The following is a 20636-nucleotide window of genomic DNA, read 5'->3' as shown; positions in this document are numbered from 1 at the left end:
GTGGCAGACAGGATGGCAGTTTGAAAAACTAGGCCCCAAACAGTACATAATGCAAAGAAAAAAAAGAGGTGCAAGATGGAATTGCCCTTGGGCCCTCCCACCCACCCTTATGTTGTATAAACAGGACATGCATACTTTAACAAACCAATCATTTCAGCGCCAGGGTCTGCCACAAGACTGTGGCTGAAATGATTGGTTCGTTTGGGCCCCCACAAAACAAGCTGGCAATTAATCTGTCCCTGCACAAACTGGCTCTACGGAGGCAAGATGTCGTCCTCATCCTCCTCATCCACCGATTCCTCACCCTCTTCAGAGTTGTGTACATCCTCATCCTCACAGAGTATTAATTCGTCCCCGCTGGAATCCACAACCACAGGTCCCTCTGTACGTTCTGGAGGCTGGTCTCCCTGGAAGAGTTGATAATTCATTTTATGAACATCTTCTTCTCCACATTTTGTGGAAGCAACCTCCTACGCCTTTCGCTGACAAGGTTCCCGGCTGCACTAAACACTCTTTCGGAGTACACACTGGAGGGGGGGCAACTCAGGTAAAATAGAGCCAGTTTGTACAGGGACCTCCAAATTGCCTCTTTTTCCTGCCAGTACAGGTACAGGACTGACATGCCTACTTGGATGCTGTCACCGATGTAATCCTTTAACAGACAGACACAATTCACAAAGACAGAAAAAAAAGAAGAATTTTTTATTTTTTGTGGAGCGCACTTTGAGGGTTACACCACCCTTTAAGAAATGAGCCAGCCAGCCCTTTACTTATGGGACACAGGCGCACGCTTGGCGCTGCTCCTTTGTTGATGCACGTGCAACCACAGTGCACACAATTCACAAACACAGAAAAAAATGTTTTATTTTGTTTGGAGTGTACTTTGGGGGTTACAGCACCCTTTAACGGTCAAGCCAGCCGGCCCTTTACTTATGACACAGGCGCACGCTTGGCACTACTTTGTTGATGCACATGCGGCTACTGCGCACACAATTCACAAACACAGAAAATATTTTTTTATTTTGCTTGGAGTGTACTTTGGGGGTTACAGCACCCTTTAACGGTCAAGCCAGCCGGCCCTTTACTTATGACACAGGCGCACGCTTGGCACTACTTTGTTGATGCACGTGCAGCTACTGCGCACACAATTCACAAACACAGAAAATATTTTTTTATTTTGTTTGGAGTGTACTTTGGGGGTTACAGAACCCTTTAACGGTCAAGCCAGCCGGCCCTTTACTTATGACACAGGCGCACGCTTGGCACTACTTTGTTGATGCACGTGCGGCTACTGCGCACACAATTCACAAACACAGAAAATATTTTTTTATTTTGTTTGGAGTGTACTTTGGGGGTTACAGCACCCTTTAATGGTCAAGCCAGCCGGCCCTTTACTTATGACACAGGCGCACGCTTGGCACTACTTTGTTGATGCACGTGCGGCTACTGCGCACACAATTCACAAACACAGAAAATATTTTTTTATTTTGTTTGGAGTGTACTTTGGGGGTTACAGCACCCTTTAACGGTCAAGCCAGCCGGCCCTTTACTTATGACACAGGCGCACGCTTGGCACTACTTTGTTGATGCACGTGCGGCTACTGCGCACACAATTCACAAACACAGAAAATATTTTTTTATTTTGTTTGGAGTGTACTTTGGGGGTTACAGCACCCTTTAACGGTCAAGCCAGCCGGCCCTTTACTTATGACACAGGCGCACGCTTGGCACTACTTTGTTGATGCACGTGCAGCTACTGCGCACACAATTCACAAACACAGAAAATTTTTATTTTTTTTGCACTTGGGGGGAGCACCCCTGATGGACAGAGCACCCCCTGGACAACACTACAGCACCCCTTTAGGACTGGGACTCTGCACAGGACTTTGGAGTGGACACAGCCCCTATGGACAACTGACTGCACAACACAGTCCAGCCAGCCCCTATGGACTTTGGAGGAGTGGACACAGCCCCTATGGACAACAGCAGCACAGCACAACACAGCCAGCCCCTATGGACTTTGGAGGAGTGGACACAGCCCCTATGGACAACAGCAGCACAGCACAACACAGCCAGCCCCTATGGACTTTGGAGGAGTGGACACAGCCCCTATGGACAACAGCAGCACAGCGCAGCACAGCACAACACTACACTGCACTATACTACACTACACAGCCCAGCCAGCCCTAACTCCCACCCTCCCTCTTGACTATCCACAGCCGAGTGAGAAAATGGCGCCGACGCGGGTACCTTATATAGGATCCAAAACCCGCAAGACCCGGAAGGCGGGACGATGACGTATTGCCTCGATTTCAGATCTGAGTCAGGCGGGAAAAGTCGAGTCTGACTCGGATCGGGAGGGGTTCGGATTTCAGAAATCCGAACCCGCTCACCCCTAATATATATATATATATATATATATATATATATATATATACACACAGCCACATATAAACGGAGATAACCATATATATATATATATATATATATATATATACACACACATAGCCACATATATACACAGATAACCATATATATATATATATATATATATATACACACAGCCACATTTATACCAACACTGAAATATAAGGAACATATGTGCTATTATTACCTTGTTATGGTACCACGTTATCCCTGAACCGGGTGCTCTCCTGTGATGTACTTAACAACTACCTCCACAGCCTGCACTCTGCCTGTCTCCACCTCAGCACTCTCCCCAATCAGTTCCCTCTTACAGTCTCACTAATAGCTCGATCCCCACAGCTCCTGGACCTCACCTAACAGAGAGGAAGGAAAGGGGGGGTGGGGGTGTATTCAGCATGCGGGACTCGGGAGCCGGGCATGCTATCCTGATGGGAGATGGTCCTCGGGAAAATGGCTGCCACTCCTTAACTCTTGCACACACACCTGTTACTATACATATTCACACTCTAGTGCCCAGACCTCCCCCTAGTGCTTGCTTCAGCGTGACATGACCAGCTGCTGGATTCTATGGGGACGCGGAGCGCTGTCCAGCGGCAGCGGAGTCTGTGCTGCTAGGAGGTGACTTCTAGGGTGGGGCGATCGCCACAATCGCCCCCCCCCCCCTGGATCCGCCAGTGAGCCATGCTGCAGCACAGATGGTTAAATCAAATTAACTGGGATACTAATTAAGTCACCTGTGCTCAAGTATGGCTATCATTAAAACCAGGACTGTTAGTGTGCCTTGAGGACCGTGGTTGGGAACCCCTGGCTTAGTGAATAGACCCCCTTGTGCCAAACCACCACTGCTTCCACCGCCTATATTCCAAGCCCAGGGCTAAAACTGATCTCGACGGGACTTGGACATTGCGGTAGTAGACGGGGCTGACAAAGTGTTCTGCTGCTGCCTGCATGTAAATCACGCCATCTATTCAGCACCTAAATTAGACCCAAACAGAGCAGACGAAGATGGGTACCAGGCCAATCTCAGGCAGAACTGGCTAATACGCTAGATTGTAAGCTCTCATGAGCAGGGCCCTCTCTACCCTCTGTCTCAGTTCTGCTCCTTCTTTAGCTGCCTCATATGTTGTGGTTCTGCTGTAGGATTTTTTTTTTTTAATGTATGATTTGTTAAACCGACCGTCCGTCACTGAGAAGTTTTGTGTCTCCTTACAAATAACGGATAACCTACGGAAAAAAGGGGGAGAAGGACAAGCGCCTGATAGTGTAATATACAGTATTAAGTAACAATTAGTCCAAATTAGGTATTCCGATGTATATGCGTGCCCAGGGGCGTTTTAAGAGAGGAGGGGGCCCGTGTGCACTCCTCGTGCGGGGCCCCCTCCTCTCTCCCTGGTGGCTGGCAGCCGACTGACGCGGCTGGCCAGCCACTGGAGCATTAGTAGACTCCGGGCACTAGAGTGTGCCCAGAGTCTACTGTGCATGCGCAGAACACCGGAAAAATGGCCGCGGTGGCCATTTTTACGGTGTTCAGAGCAGCAGTGACACCCGATGTGGGACCTCGGACAGGTAAGTTTAAAAAAAAATGTGGGTGCAGTGTGTGCGGTGCGGGGCCCCCCTGGACCCGGGGGCCCTTGTGCCCCGCACACACTGCACCCATTATAGATACGCCACTGTGCATGCCATGTATACACTTGTCAGTTAAGCATATAAAGCAAATCTAATGCTGCCCATCCACTAGGCGATTAAACCTAGTGTTGGATCGATAACGACGGTCGTTATCGCTCTGTCGCTTGGTAATCGCCTGCAAATCGGGCAGTAAAATGTTAAAACGACCAGCGATACGCACGCCCGCTGGTCGTTTTTAACATCAGTCATCGCCCGAACATGACGGTCAATCTGACGACCGCCATCATGTTGCCATGTTCGGGGACAATTGATCTGCATACACTGAATGTTCAGTGTATGCACTTCACCCCGCGGGAGACGACGACGTCGTAATCGTGCCGTCATCCCCGCATCGTGTAGTGGATGGACAGCATTAAACAATCAGCTTCAGGGCTTCCCACCAGGGAACAACTTCAGATACCTCCTTCCGCTTAGATATACGTTCGTCACCAATGATATCACAGCAACGATTTATGGATATCTGACGCGTATACTGCTGTACTGCCAGTTGCAGACGGTCTGTCTTCGCTCTTCAAATAAAGACTGCCTGCGGTGCCAGCTCTCTTATTTTCTCCTATCCCACAATTCTCCTTCTGGTTGTTACTGATAGGCAGAGGGAGGTTGGATCTCATCTCCTCATCTCACAGCAACAACAAAATGGCTGCTGTGGAGGATAACCTACAACTGAATGGACAGATGTTCCTCTGACGTTCCGGCCAATGATATGGCTATATTCTGGACAGATAACTTGCTAAGCCTGAATTTAGGAATCAGCGTTTGCACTGCTCTATAAGAAACCAAAAAGGCAATTGCAACTTGCACCAGTTAAAAGCCAATGGCCGATCAGTTAGTAAAAGTGCACGCAAAAGTACCGTATGCCATCGAGCCATGGGGTCTGATTCTGAGCCGCACTCCACGCCGATGTTCCCGGAGTACAGTGATTTTCTGCTACTGTGCATACGCAAAAAAAAACCCTAAGAACTCTTACAGTGCATGCGTTCCACTGTGTGTACTCAGAGAGGGGCAGATGACACGGAGAAGCAAGGTATCAGAATTGTACTGGAAATTTGCTGGGCGGTGACTGTGAGGCGGCTATTCACAGACACGGAGATGGTCCATCTTGTGGGCGTGTTATGGGAGTGTCAGGGGCGTGCCACTGAACTGATTGCACACACAGATGCTTAATCGCTCACATTGGCGGCCATTGGTGTGGATTAACAGATAGACAGTAAAAAGGTCGACAGTGTCTAGATAGACACCAGATGTTAGACAGTCAATAGGTCGACACTAAATGTCGACATGTAAGAAGGTCGACATGTACAAATCGGCGACAAAAATTGTCGCCACATGATTTTTTAATATTTATTTTAGCCATAATCTTCACCCTAACCCTCCCTCCTGGTGCTTAACCCTAACCGTCAGGGTAGGTGCCTGAGCCTAACAGTCCCTTCTAGTGCCTAATGGTGCATACACACTGTCAGATTTTTCTTTATTTAAAAAATCGTTCAATCGCTCATATCTGAAGGAAAATCTGACATATCTACAAATAGAAAGTATGGTGGTCGCTCAAATCAGCTTAATGATATTGCCCAGGTGCTTGTAAAGGGCGGGGTTTACACTGAACCAGAGAAAAAAAAGGGATATTCCCTCCAGCACACTGCAGCAATATTGGCAAAAATACTTGAATCCTACATGATAACAGAAGTCAGAGGTATTAGTTGCATACATTTGCGTGAGGTCACTGGTACCTAGTGAATTAGGCTGCAGTCTAGCAGACGGCTTTCACTTTGAGATATTCCGTTTGACATTAGCTGAACAAGAATATAACACCAGAGCACAAATACATAATATTATTTTTTATTATTATTATTAATAATGAATATCCTGCAAGTAAACACGTCCGCTAACTAACGAGTGACATGCAATCAGGAAGCCTGATTAGAGAAGATAATTACTGGTTTCTGAATATCAATGCTACTCTTTGGGAAATATTAATTGAATAAGTCATGGTTTACTTAAAAGTAAGCGCCATCTGGAGACGCCTCGAAAACGCTTAGTCACAAAAAAATGAATAGATGTGAGCGATTTGTCTGAGTAAATAAAGCAATATAATTATACTAATGATTAAGGCTATTAGTAAAATAGCTGCAAACTACAGCAAAACATGATGCACCAAGCTATAAAGCATGCCCATCTGCTCTAATGATTAATTTGGCATTAAACAGAAGGATGAAGTCCACGCTTGCACTCTACGTGAACATAAGGCGTGGACAACATTGCACATCTGGGTCTGGTAGTGGAATGGACATATACAGATTATGGGGGCAACCATGCTGGCTGGACCAGTATGTACCTAATCATTTACTAGGAACCAGTGACATCATAAAGGCACTGCCTAATATTCATGAGGCCTGCCTAATATTCATGAGGCCTGCCTAATATTCATGAGGCCTGCCTAATATTCATGAGGCCTGCCTAATATTCAGTGAACAAGTAGATCAGCATGCAAAATAGCTGCATTTGTCATGAGGTTATGTAACAACTGCACAGCATTCTCATACCCCTTTCAGGCATACACCAAAAACCCGGGTTTTCGTTATATGTGAACAGAAATTACCCGGGTCGAAGTCCTGGGTCCATGACCCTGCTCTGTACCAGGGTTTTCCCGGGTGAACCCCTGGTAGGCTGTAGTGTGAATACATCCAACTCAGGTTTCTAGACCCGGGTTTTAAGAAAACTTTCTCATTGGCTGTTCCGTGCACCTGCAGATGACATCAACTGCAGTCACCCGGACCACGACAGGGGAGCAAATTAATTTAAGTGTGTATTATTTTACGTTTAACTTTTTTATGTGAAAATTTTGTCTTTGTATAGACCAAGACATATTCATAATTATCTTATATTGTAATGTAAACATTTATTGGTTTTCAATAAAAAAAAAAAACACATTGGAAACAAAGTTTGTGGCCTTTACTCTAAAAATGGTAATTTTTATACTATGTCATTACTGTGAATAAAAAAAATAAAAATAAAAATGTTCCTTTTAAATCCATACCAAATTTCAGGGCAGACCCGGGTTTAGTGTTAATGTATCCGACCCTGGAATTTCCCGGGTTTTGGTGTAGTGTGAATGGGGGTCTCATCGATTTTGTCCCTCACTATTCTACCTTCTCCATCCATCGACTTCAGCTTTGTCCCTCACTATTCTATCTTCTCCATCCATAGACTTCAGCTTTCTGCCTCATTATTCTACCTTCTCCATCCATCGACTTCAGCTTTCTGCCTCATTATTCTACCTTCTCCATCCATTGACTTTGTCCCGCACTATTCTACCTTCTCCATCCATCGACTTCAGCTTTGTCCCTCACTATTCTACCTTCTCCATCCATAGACTTCAGCTTTCTGCCTCATTATTCTTCCCTTTCCTTCATTATAAATCATTATTCTACCTTCTCCATCAATCGACTTTGTCCCTCACTATTCTACCTTCTCCATCCATCGACTTTGTCCCTCACTATTCTACCTTCTCCATCGACAATGTGCCTCACTATTCTATCTTCTCCATCCATCAACTTCAGCTTTCTTCCTCGCTATTCTACCTTCTCCATTCATCGACTTCATCTTTGACCCTCACCATTCTACCTTTTCCATCCATCGACTTCAGCTTTGTCCCTCACTATTCTACCTTCTCCGTCCATCGACTTCAGCTTTGTCCCTCATTATTCTACCTTCTCCATCCATAGACTTCAGCTCTCTGCCTCATTATTCTACCTTCTCCATCCATAGACTTCAGCTTTCTTCCTCATTATTCTACCTTCTCCATCAATCAACTTTGTCCCTCACTATTCTACTTTCTCCATCCACTGACTTTAGCTTTGTCCCTCATTATTCTACCTTCTCCATCCATCGACTTCAGCTTTCTGCCTCATTATTCTACCTTCTCCATCCATTGACTTTGTCCCGCACTATTCTACCTTCTCCATCCATCGACTTCAGCTTTGTCCCTCACTATTCTACCTTCTCCATCCATAGACTTCAGCTTTCTGCCTCATTATTCTTCCCTTTCCTTCATTATAAATCATTATTCTACCTTCTCCATCAATCGACTTTGTCCCTCACTATTCTACCTTCTCCATCCATCGACTTTGTCCCTCACTATTCTACCTTCTCCATCGACAATGTGCCTCACTATTCTATCTTCTCCATCCATCAACTTCAGCTTTCTTCCTCGCTATTCTACCTTCTCCATTCATCGACTTCATCTTTGACCCTCACCATTCTACCTTTTCCATCCATCGACTTCAGCTTTGTCCCTCACTATTCTACCTTCTCCGTCCATCGACTTCAGCTTTGTCCCTCATTATTCTACCTTCTCCATCCATAGACTTCAGCTCTCTGCCTCATTATTCTACCTTCTCCATCCATAGACTTCAGCTTTCTTCCTCATTATTCTACCTTCTCCATCAATCAACTTTGTCCCTCACTATTCTACTTTCTCCATCCACTGACTTTAGCTTTGTCCCTCACCATTCTATCTTCTCCATCCATCCACTTCAGCTTTCCTCCTCGCTATTCTACCTTCTCCATCCATCAACTTTGTCCCTCACTATTCTACCTTCTCCATCAATCGACTTCAGCTTTGTCCCTCACTATTCTACCTTCTCCATCAATCGACTTCAGCTTTGTCCTTCACTATTATTCTACTTTCTCCATCCATCGACTTCATCCTTCACATTTCTACTTTCTCCAACCCATCAACCTTAGTTTTGTCACTTAGGATTTTACCTTCTCCAACCCATCATCATCACCTTTGCCTCTTACGATTCTACCTTCTTCAACCCATAGACTCCATCAACCTTAATTTTGTCCCTCGCGATTCTACCTACTCCAACCCATCAACTTCAACATTGTCCCTCACAATTCTACCTTCTCCAACCCATCAACTTCATCCCTCGCAATTCTTTCTCCATACCAACAACTTCAGTTTTGTTGCTCACGATTCTACTAATTTTTCTGAAAACTTCTAAAACAAATTATAAATAACCAATACTTAAAATAAATTGTTTTTGCAGCAGTCACCTACAAGCAACTGTAGCAGCTATTTTGTCAACCGATACACAACAACGCCGTTACGGAACCAGCGACACCACTGAGGAACTTCACAGCTATCCCGTATTGTACCTGTAACACTCTTTTGGTAGTGTCTACAAAGCACCACGCAATGACCCACAGATAGCACTACATGTAAGGAATGAGACTGTGCTTTTGTGCACAAGTTACTCTATGCTATAATCCTATCTCGCTGCGGATCTCACCTTTTCTGCAGGGTCTGTGCTCGCTTTGTCAAACTTTGAGGGTTTAGGAGCCACGATGGATAGCAGCTGAAAGAAACCAAAGTCAAGTAATCGTTATCACGAGATATAGGTCGCTTCCAGGTATTTTCAAATCAGAGGCCCTGCGCATTTTCAAGAAATCACACACTACAATTATCGGGGCGTTTAGTGGATATCGGGTGGGTCGCTCCGATAATTGCATTCTAGGGTGTAGAAGTTAATTTTATTTATTTTAAGTTAAAAAAAAAAAAAGTATCAAAATCTGCACTAATGGTTGTTTTGATGCCATCTAGTGGTCAGTGTTAGAAAATGCCAAGTCCAGACAAGAGATAACAGGCCTGATTCATTACGGATCGCAATATTGCGCACTCATGCATGCAGTTCAACTGCGATAACATGCAAATCCATTGCAATCGCAATGCAAACTCAGCACTATATAAGGACGCCAACTTTACATTGCACACATGCGTAATACTTAGCAGAATAGCGAAACCATCGGTACAATCGAGTACCATCGCAGACTCATGCACATTTGAACAAGTCCTGACCTTACTCAGAAATTGCTAACAACCACGCACACTTTGAGACCATGTATGGTAATGGACAATTTATGCACGCCCCTGCAACGGCGTGCGAACTGGCACACCTGCGTTTCCCTGACCACCACCCCCAGTCACCACCCAGAAACGGTGCTTCCTGTCACTCTGCGTAGCCTCTGCGATCGCAGTCCCGATCACAAAAGCTAGTTTGCGCACTGCAAAGCATATGCATGCGCGGACGCAACAATCAGGCGACTGCGTGCGTAATCGCCGTTGCGTACGGTAATGAATCAGGCCCAATGTTGGGTTTGTATCATGGAGATGACCAATCCAAGCGCATTCCGTATCTGAAACCCCTAATCCTGGTTTCCCCGGTTAAATTTTTTTAATTCTGTTACCTACACATCTCAATTCATATGTTCAGACAATAGTAGCCGTTTAGCATGTATGGTACACAATACACGTACAGGACCAGAAAGCCGTTTAGCATGTATGGTATACAATACACGTGCAGGACCAGATAGCAGTTTAGCATGTATGGTATACAATACACGTGCAGGACCAGATAGCAGTTTAGCATGTATGGTATACAATACACGTGCAGGACCAGATAGCTGTTTAACATGTATGGTATACGATACACGTGCAGGATCAGATAGCAGTTTAGCATGTATGGTATACAATACACGTGAAGGACCAGATAGCATTTTAGCAGGTATGGTATACAATACACGTGCAAGACCAGATAGTTTAGCATGTATGGTATACAATACACGTGCAGGACCAGATAGCCATTTAGCATGTATGGTGTACAATACACGTGCAGGACCAGATAGCCATTTAGTATGCATGGTGTACAATACACGTGCAGGACCATATAGCCATTTAGCATGTATGGTATACAATACACTTGCAGGACCAGATAGCAGTTTAGCATGTATGGTATACAATACACGTGCAGGACCAGATAGCAGTTTAGCATGTATGGCATACAATACACTTGCAGGATCAGATAGCCGTTTAGCATGTATGGTGTACAATACACGTGCAGGACCAGATAGCAGTTTAGCATGTATGGCATTCAATACACGTGCAGGACCAGATAGCAGTTTAGCATGTATGGTATACAATACACGTGCAGGACCAGATTTTGGGAGTAGCCTCAGTCACATTCATTTCATCCTTGACCCTTCTCTCACTGGTTGTGAGCCACAGAAAGAGTACAGGGTGGGACACACTCCCACCTATAATGGTAGGACCATTTACCATGTATATAATTTAAAAGACTATTTCTGTGCAAACTATCACTCATTAACGTGTGGAGGCAGCTAGGTTACAACTATTTATTTTATGTACTTCCCACCAGTGTTCCTCTCACGGCCAGGTCTGTTACGCATTATTTTATGTACTTCCCACCAGTGTTCCTCTCACGGCCAGGTCTTTTACACATTATTTTATGTACTTCCCACCAGTGTTCCTCTCACGGCCAGGTCTGTTACGCATTATTTTATGTACTACCCACCAGTGTTCCTCTCACGGCCAGGTATGTTACGCATTATTTTATGTACTTCCCACCAGTGTTCCTCTCACGGCCAGGTCTGTTACGCATTATTTTATGTACTTCCCACCAGTGTCCCTCTCACGGCCAGGTCTGTTACGCATTATTTTATGTACTTCCCACCAGTGTTCCTCTCACGGCCAGGTCTGTTACACATTATTCTATGTACTTCCCACCAGTGTTCCTCTCACGGCCAGGTCTGTTACACATTATTTTATGTACTTCCCACCAGTGTTCCTCTCACGGCCAGGTCTGTTACACATTATTTTATGTACTTCCCACCAGTGTTCCTCTCACGGCCAGGTCTGTTACGTATGCACAGCAACCCAACAAAATATAGAGCTCCCTTGCTCAGGGACGAATAACTAATACGCCATTTGATACAATGATCTCTCAGCATTTGGCGCTTTCTCACCCGTAGGGCAGCCGATAAACTCTGGATGACGAAGACGACGGGAATTCCAGCATTTTTAATGGCCTCCACAGCTTCATCGTGTCTGGTTTCTCTCAGATCTACACCCGACACCTGGAAATTATATTCAGAGGCAAATTATACACCTCAAATACAGGTTCTGTGTCACTATTCTATCATAGGAAACATTTTTAACAACTGAAACACATAATCAGTTTTATTGCAAATTTAGTAATGTACAAATTAGTACCAACATTTAAAACAATGCAACTGGAAGGGGGGAATGATCTACATAATGGCCAGACAGGGAGTACAATAATAAAATGCAATAATTCTAGATACCATAGCTTAAACTAATATTTAAATTCACTAGTTGATAACGAAGGCAGAGGTTTTACGGTACTCTGTGTTCGTGGGATGCAATTCCCACACTTGTCTGGGGTAAAAGAATGGTGAGAATGGTAACATGATGGTAACAGGATGGTTGTAATGGTAACAGAATGGGTAAAATGGTAACAGAATAGTTAGATTGGTAACAGAATGGTTAGAATGGTAACAGAATGGTGAGAATGGTAACAGAATGGTTAGATTGGTAACAGAATGGTGAGACTGGTAACAGAATGGTTAGAATGGTAACAGAATGGTTAGAATGGTAACAGAATGGTTAGAATGGTAACAGAATGGTTAGAATGGTAACAGAATGGTTAGCACCTGTAAGTAACACCAGCGGCGATAGAGGCAGATAATTTATGTAATTGCAACTATTATCCAACAACTTGGTTACCTCTCCTACGGTCTCTGCTATGACTATGCTAAATGCTAACAATACAATTATGTCATACAGAAGATTATGGAGATCGTCACAAATATTGGGGGTTGCAAAAAAAAGCTTTGAAGGGCCGCAGCAGACTAAAAGAGCCCTGTATCAGAACATAAGTCATCCGACAGGTCCTTATACTCCTGGCAAGAGACACATGAAGAACATTGAACCTGGTAAACGTCTCAATTGACATATGTAATACTTTAATATTTACAGATATTTTCAAACTTCGCTGCTAAGCAGATGCATGTAACCACACCCTATAGAGTCCTGCACTACACGATTAAGCTTCCTTGCAATGCAAGATGCTACCTAAATGAAGTTTGTATATTCATCATATTCTAAAAGGTCCTCCCACAAGTCAAAAATATATTGTTGGGTTATTGGGCTTCGCTTCTGACTAATTTTTCCCTATTGTTTGTGCGCACTTGTGTGCCTATGGTCGGGGGATTAGATCATAGGCTCCACAAATTGTACTGTACAAATGGTTAGATTGAAAAATACAGAAACTGTACAGGAACAAATCTTTAAAGCCTTGAAACTTAGGGTAAGTTGGTAACTATGCCATGGAAGTCCCAGGGGTGAGGAACCGGTAGGCGTCCAGCTCAGTGGAATAAGACGGGAAGGCGACGTCACCAGGAGGAACAAAATTTACAGAACTGTTCCACAAACTATTAGTCCCATGGTGCATTTACAGTGCATCCGGAAAGTATTCACCACGCTTCACTTTTTCCACATTTTGTTACATTACAGCCTTATTCTAAAATGGAATAAATTCATTTTTGTCCTCAAAAGTCTACACACAATACCCCATAATGACAACATGTAAAAAGTTTTTCGAGATTTTTGCAAATTTATTTAAAATAAAAAAAACTAAGAAATCACATGTACATAAGTATTCACAACCATTGCTCAATACTTTGTTGATGCACCTTTGGTAGCAATTACAGCCTCAAGTCTTTTTTGAATATGATGCCGCAAGCTTGGCAACCTAACTTTGGGCAGTTTCGCCCATTCCTCTTTGCAGCACCTCTCAAGCTCCATCAGGTTGGATGGGAAGCGTCAGTGCACAGCCATTTTCAGATCTCTCCAGAGATGTTCAATCGGATTCAAGTCTGGGCTCTGGATGGGCCACTCAAGGACATTCACAGAGTTGTCCTGAAGCCACTCCTTTGATATCTTGGCTGTGTGCTTAGGGTCGTTGTCCTGCTGAAAGATGAATCGTCGTCCCAGTCTGAGGTCAAGAGCGCTCTGAAGCAGGTTTTCATCCAGGATGTCTCTGTACATTGCTGCATTCATCTTTCCCTCTATCCTGACTAGTCTCCGAGTTCCTGCTGCTGAAAAACATCCCCACAGCATGATGCTGCCACCACCATCCTTCACTGTAGTGATGGTATTGGCCTGGAGATGAGCAGTGCCTGGTTTCCTCCAAACATAACGCCTGGCATTCATGCCAAAGAGTACAATCTTTGTGTCTCATGGTCTGAGAGTCCTTCAGGTGCATTTTGGCAAACTCCAGGCGGGCTGCCATGTGCTTTTTACTAAGGAGTGGCTTCCGTCTGGCCACTCTACCATGTAAGCCTGATTGGTGGATTGCTGCAGAGATGGTTGTCCTTCTGGAAGGTTCTCCTCTCTCCATAGAGGAATGCTGTAGCTCTGACAGAGTGACCATCGGGTTCTTGGTCACCTCCCTGACTAGGGAGGTGACCAAGATCCCCCGATCGCTCAGTTTAGACGACCGGCCAACTATAGGAAGAGTTCTTGTGGCTCCGAACTTCTTCTTTTTATGGATGATGGAGGCCACTGCTCATTGGGACCTTCAAAGCAGCAAATATTTTTCTGTACCCTTCCCCAGATTTTTGCCTCGAGACAATCCTGTCTCGGAGGTCTACAGACAATTCCTTGGACTTCATGCTTGGTTTGTGCTCTGACATGCACTGTCAAGTGTGGGACCTTATATAGACAGGTGTATGCCTTTCAAAATCATGTCCAATCAACTGAATTTACCACAGGTGGACTCCAATTAAGCTGTAGGAACATCTCAAGGATGATCAGTGGAAACAGGGTGCACTTGAGCTCAATTTTGAGCTTCATGGCAAAGGCTGTGAATACTTATGTACATGTGATTTCTTATGGAGCATACACATGGTCAGATTTGTCAGATCTGTCAGATGAACGATTGAACGATTTTTGACCGCATTAAAATGAATGGAATCGTCCAAGTCTGACTGCAAACACATCAGATGTCAGATATAGTTATCTGACCATCGGGAACGCGCATCATTCAAATCGTTCATCTGACAGATATGTCAGATTTTCCTTCAGATATGACCGATTGAACGATTTTTTAAATCATTATCGTTCAGATCTGAAGAAAAGTCTGACCGTGTGTATGCTCCATCAGTGTTTTTTTTTTAATGAAATTTGCAAAAAAATCTCAAAAAAACTTATTGCACGTTGTCATTATGGGGTATTGTGTGTAGAATTTTGAGGACAAAAATTAATTTATTCCATTTTGGGATAAGGGTGAACATAACAAAATGTGGAAAAAGTGAAGCGTTGTGAATACTTTCCGGATGAACTGTAGCTGTAAGTTTTGAACATTTCAATTTTGGAATTTACTCTTAAATTCTCCTATTCCCAATCCAACCACATCACCCGGTAGAATGAAATGATCGTGGCAGTTCTGCAAACCATACTGCAAATTTACAAATACAGTGCAGAATTGAAAAGGAAAAAGCTGGATAATGGGGCAATTCAATTAGCGGCCTGGCCGTGAAGTGCTGTCCAGGAAAGTTACATCGCGACCAGCAACATCGCTAGTTTCTCCTTGCACCCCATAGAAAACTAGCGATGCTCAGCCTACCCTAATAGGCAAATAGGAGCGCAGCCAAACATTGCGGGATGTGTACAGCGGCACAGCGTCTCCAATTCAATTGGTCGGTAAGACTGTATTGTTTGTATTTGCTATTACACTTACTTCTAGAATTTTATCTCCAGTCTTCAAGGCATTGGTTCTCCCCGCGGGACTGTCTTCCAGGACCTGCTTAATAAAAATCCCTTTCAGCTCCTCCCCATTTTTGAGGCGTTTTATAACGGTTTGCCCACCAACAATGCTGATTCCAAGGGAAACTTCAGGCTCTCTCCAAATTTCTACCCTGAAAGGAGATCAGAAAACAGGAGATGGTTGGACAACAGTAATGCAGTTATTGGAAGTGGTTAAAGACAGGGACGCACACTGACAGCTATGACATACACACGTGGGGCGCTCCAGTGGCTGAATGTTGGGGTCTCCTCTCCTTCCCCTTCTTCCCGTTCAGGTAGTTTCCTATAGATAGAATAAAAGTGACAAATGTAATACAGAGTACAAGACAGCAGTGCATCTTACTGCAAATGCCATTACTGCCATGCAAGTACCATGAAGCTGGGAAGATAGAGAGCACTGGGCATCACAGGAATTTTTTGAAGTGGCCACTAACTGACTTCCATCGTTTTGTGCTGTTCTGCATAGCACGGCTATAGGCTACATGAGCTATCGTATACTACTGGAAAAGAAGGATACAACCGTATATACTCGAGTATAAGCCGACTTTTTCAGCACATTTTTTGTGCTGAAAAAGTACCCCCTCGGCTTATACTCGAGTGAAGTGTAGCGCTGACCGGACGGAGTTCGGTAAGTGCTACACACTGCCAAACACACAGCCGCCGGAGCCGGCAGCTGCGTGTTTGGTGTAATCAGCAGCGGCTGAGAGTCTGTCAGACTCTCAGTGGCTGCTGCTGCTCCCACTGCGGGAGCCATCTTCCGGCTCCCGCAGTGGGTAATGGGAGACACGTCGTCATGACGACGTCTCTACCATGCAAAGCGGCCGGAGGAGTGGATAGCGGCGGGACCAGGAGTGGGAGTTTCAGGTAAGTGATTTTTTTTTTTAATTCTTATCACGTCTCTCTCTATTGGGGGGGGGACTACAGGGGGCACTACCAGGGGGCGTTTACTACAGGGGGCACTACCAGGGGGCGATTACTACAGGGGGCACTACAAGGGGGCGATTACTACAGGGGGCACTACCAGGGGGCGATTACTACAGGGGGCACTAAAAGGGGGGATTACCACTGGGGGCACTACAAGGGGGGGATTACTACAGGGGGCACTATAAGGGGTGATTACCACTGGGGGTACTGCCAGGGGGGGATTACTACTGGGGGCACTAAAAGGGGGGGATTACCACTGGAGGCACTGAAAGGGGGGATTACTACTGGGTGCACTACCAGGAGGGATTACTACTGGGGGCACAACCAGGGGGAATTACTATAGGGGGCACTACCAGCTGTTGCCATTTCCCACACTAGGCTTATACTCGAGTCAATAAGTTTTCCCATTTTTTGGGGGTAAAAGTAGGTACCTCGGCTTATATTCGGGTCGGCTTATACTCGGCGTATATACGGTAATACAACATTAAAGGCACTGTACCATCATTAACGTAATGTCCAGACAAGTTATTATCCTGCTTTAAAGAGACACAGAGGAGAACACATTTGGTGCTTCTTACAAAGTTCGTACAGTGAATATAATGGAGAAAATAACTTCATATTAACTGCTGGCTCGTAAAATAAGTTATTAGACTTCCAATGAAAACCTGGGAAGAGTAACTGTGCAGCCTTTGGCTAATCACTATTGGTACCTGCGATATGGGACCGTTAAAGTGCCCCCCCTTCGTCTACACACAGTGAAGACCGACAATTTTGGGGCAATATTCATCACCGAGGCAATAGGCAAAAAAGTGCCTTGTGCCTCAGTGATGTCACTGATCATTAGGAAATAGCTAAATCAAATATGGGCTCTTCATGCAAAATGTTCCAGGCGCCCTGCAAGTGTGTAAGCGACATTAAAAAATGCACAGTACAGGCAACATTATTAACCATGACAAGGAATTAACGCTGCTACTACAGAAAAAAAAACTTCCAAAATACTAACAGGAAGCAAAATTACAACAAAACTCTACATCTATCTATGTTAAACAAAATTGAATCAAAGACGCAGTCTCACAGCTTTAACATTTAATGCGATCATGCCCAATATATTATTAAGTGTGACACCTACTGTATTTGCCTGAATGTATAACCGTTTATTAGATATCTAGATAGAGCCAGGAGCAATACAGGTTGAGTCTCCCATATCCAAAATGCTTGGGACCAGGGGTATTTTGGATATCGGAACATTCTGTATTTTGGAATAATTGCATGCCATATTAAAATATCTTAGCTATAGGGCCCAAATCTAAACACAGAATGCATTTATGATTTATATACACCTTATACACACAGCCTGAAGGTCATTTTATACCATATTTTCAATAATTTTGTGGCTCAAACAAAGTTTGTGTACATACATGAAATTTATTTATGTGTCATATACACCTTATACACACAGCCTATTGGTCAATTTATACTTTATTTTTAATAATTTTGTGCCTTAAACAAAGTTTGTGTGCATTGAACCATCAAAAATCAAAGTTTTCACTATCTCAGTCATGCTTAAAATATTCCGTATTTCGGAATATTTGGATATGGGATACTCAGCCTGTATCAGAAATGCATTCTAGAGAAGGCAAGGCAGACAGCACCACCTAGAGGAGACTAAAGAGCCAACAAATTACAACTAAGGCCCGTATTCAATTTGAGGCGAAAAGTCCAGACTTTTCGCCTGCTGGACTTTTCGCCTCCTTCACCTGTTTTCCAGGCAGAAAAGTATTGCGCGCGTGCCCACTATTCCCCGTATTCAAAGGACGCGAAAACGAGACCCGGCAAAACTGGGAGCGGCAAAAAAAATGGGAATTTTCGGGAAAACATCCTTGGACCCACCTAAAGATGAAGACATGGGGGTTCACTATGGGTACCCCCGTTTTTGCCTGCTGAAGGGAAGTCGGGTTTTTAAATAGCCGCGGCAGGTGAATAAATGCGGCTTTGAAGAAGGTGATACAGAAGAGGATTTAGCAATTTTTTTGGGGGAAAAAATAACTATGCCCATCAAATTTGGGGTACATGAAAATGGGTGCAAGCATATTTTTAACTCCCTAAAATGATTTTTTAAACATTCTTCAATAATATACCTGCCGCTACCACCCGCAATGCAGAAAACACCTTCCGCATATAAGGGAACCCCTGTGGATTTATTATCGCTATTTTAGAAGTGTGTTCCCTATTTTTTTACAACCAAAATTAAAAGTTCATTTTTTGGGGTGCCCCTTTTTTTTTTTTTTTACATACATTAATTTGAGGGGCCATTCCCAGTGGTGCAGGCTATTTTTTTTTTAAAGCCTGCACCCCTAAACCCCAATTCTGCACTTTTTTTCACCAGCTAAAGGAAGGAGAAAACTTATCCCTGTTTTTTTACAAAGACTTTTCGCACCTATGAAAAGTCTTTGAAATTGAATACAGGGATAATGCAAACAGGCGAAAATGATAACGGGTTTTCGCCTCAAATTGAATATGGCCCTAAATGTGCAACTTTTTAAAAAAAATGTTTCATTTCAGTAACTCTCCAATAGTCATTTTGCTGCAAATGGAGTACCCTCATTTTAAAGTAGGTGGACAAAGATTGGTACAGTAATTTTAATAAAGGAAATTCTGTTTGAACTAATAAAGATGCACAGTGATTCAGTAAAAGTTGATGCAGTAATGTAGGGAGGAAAAATAAAGATTACACTGAAAGGATGAATAGTTAACGTGCCCTATTTATACCAACTGTGCATACTGTACTTAGGGGCAGATTAATACTACATCACGCCATAGACCCAAAGCCAAATATTTATTTTATGCCTGATAACCCCCTACTTTACACCATTTATTCTGTATGACGCACAATAAGCCTCATGCTTCCAGTATTTGCTGCTGCATCTCCCCAAGTTCATTGTAATATTCTGCACACCAAGATCATTTACATTACTCTGGCAGTCTGAATGGGTCCGGACATTGTGTACAGCAAGTTCCACTGACAGGCGTCACTTGGAGACGTGTTGGGGGTGCTGTCCCTCCAGGAAGGCACCTGAGCAGGATATTCATTTGGATACGTGAGTGCCGGGGTTTGCCAAAAAGTCTATTATATATATATATATATATGTATATATATAAAAATTATCGGCACTCACCAGGTAAAGAGGCATAGAAAGGTTTAATTTACCATTAAAACAATAAGGTGCATAAGATCAGTCGACGTTTCGATCCCATTTAAGGATCTTTATCGAGACATAACAGCAGTTCCCAATAGCAAGACAGCCAAGTGCAAAGTCTATATATAATATATTTTTATATATATACATATCTTGGAGCTGTGGCTGTACATTGTTGATATGTCTGATTGTCGCTATCGTTGATATGTGCTATTGGCTTGAAAAAGGTCTGGATATGACCGAAACGTCGCTATGCTATTTCAACTTTTTGATAATATTGGAAAAAATCATCTTTTTGCTACATCTGACTGGTGAGTGCCTCCATTGGGATATAGATATATATATACACACACACATATATACACATATATATACACACATATACATATATACACACATATACATATATACACACACACACCTGTGAATGTTCAATGCAGCTCTTTATCACAAATATACATTTAAATTCCGGCAGGACCATTGTACGCGGACCCAAAAAGGGATGGGGCTTCAGAGGGTGGGTGTGGCTATTGTGCACTAGGGTGAATAAGAGGCACAGACAGTGTAATGGTTAGCGTTACTGCCTCACAGCACTGAGGTCATGGGTTCGATTCCCACTACAGCCCTAACTGTGTGGAGTTTGTATATTCTCCCTGTGCTTGTCTGGGTTTCCTCCGGGTACTCTGCTTTCCTCCCACATTCCAAAAATATACTGG

Source organism: Taudactylus pleione, unplaced genomic scaffold, assembly GCF_031769625.1.
Source record: "Taudactylus pleione unplaced genomic scaffold, aTauple2 ptg001695l, whole genome shotgun sequence".
Lineage (NCBI taxonomy): Eukaryota > Metazoa > Chordata > Amphibia > Anura > Myobatrachidae > Taudactylus > Taudactylus pleione.
Note: the sequence above shows the minus strand (reverse complement) of the source record.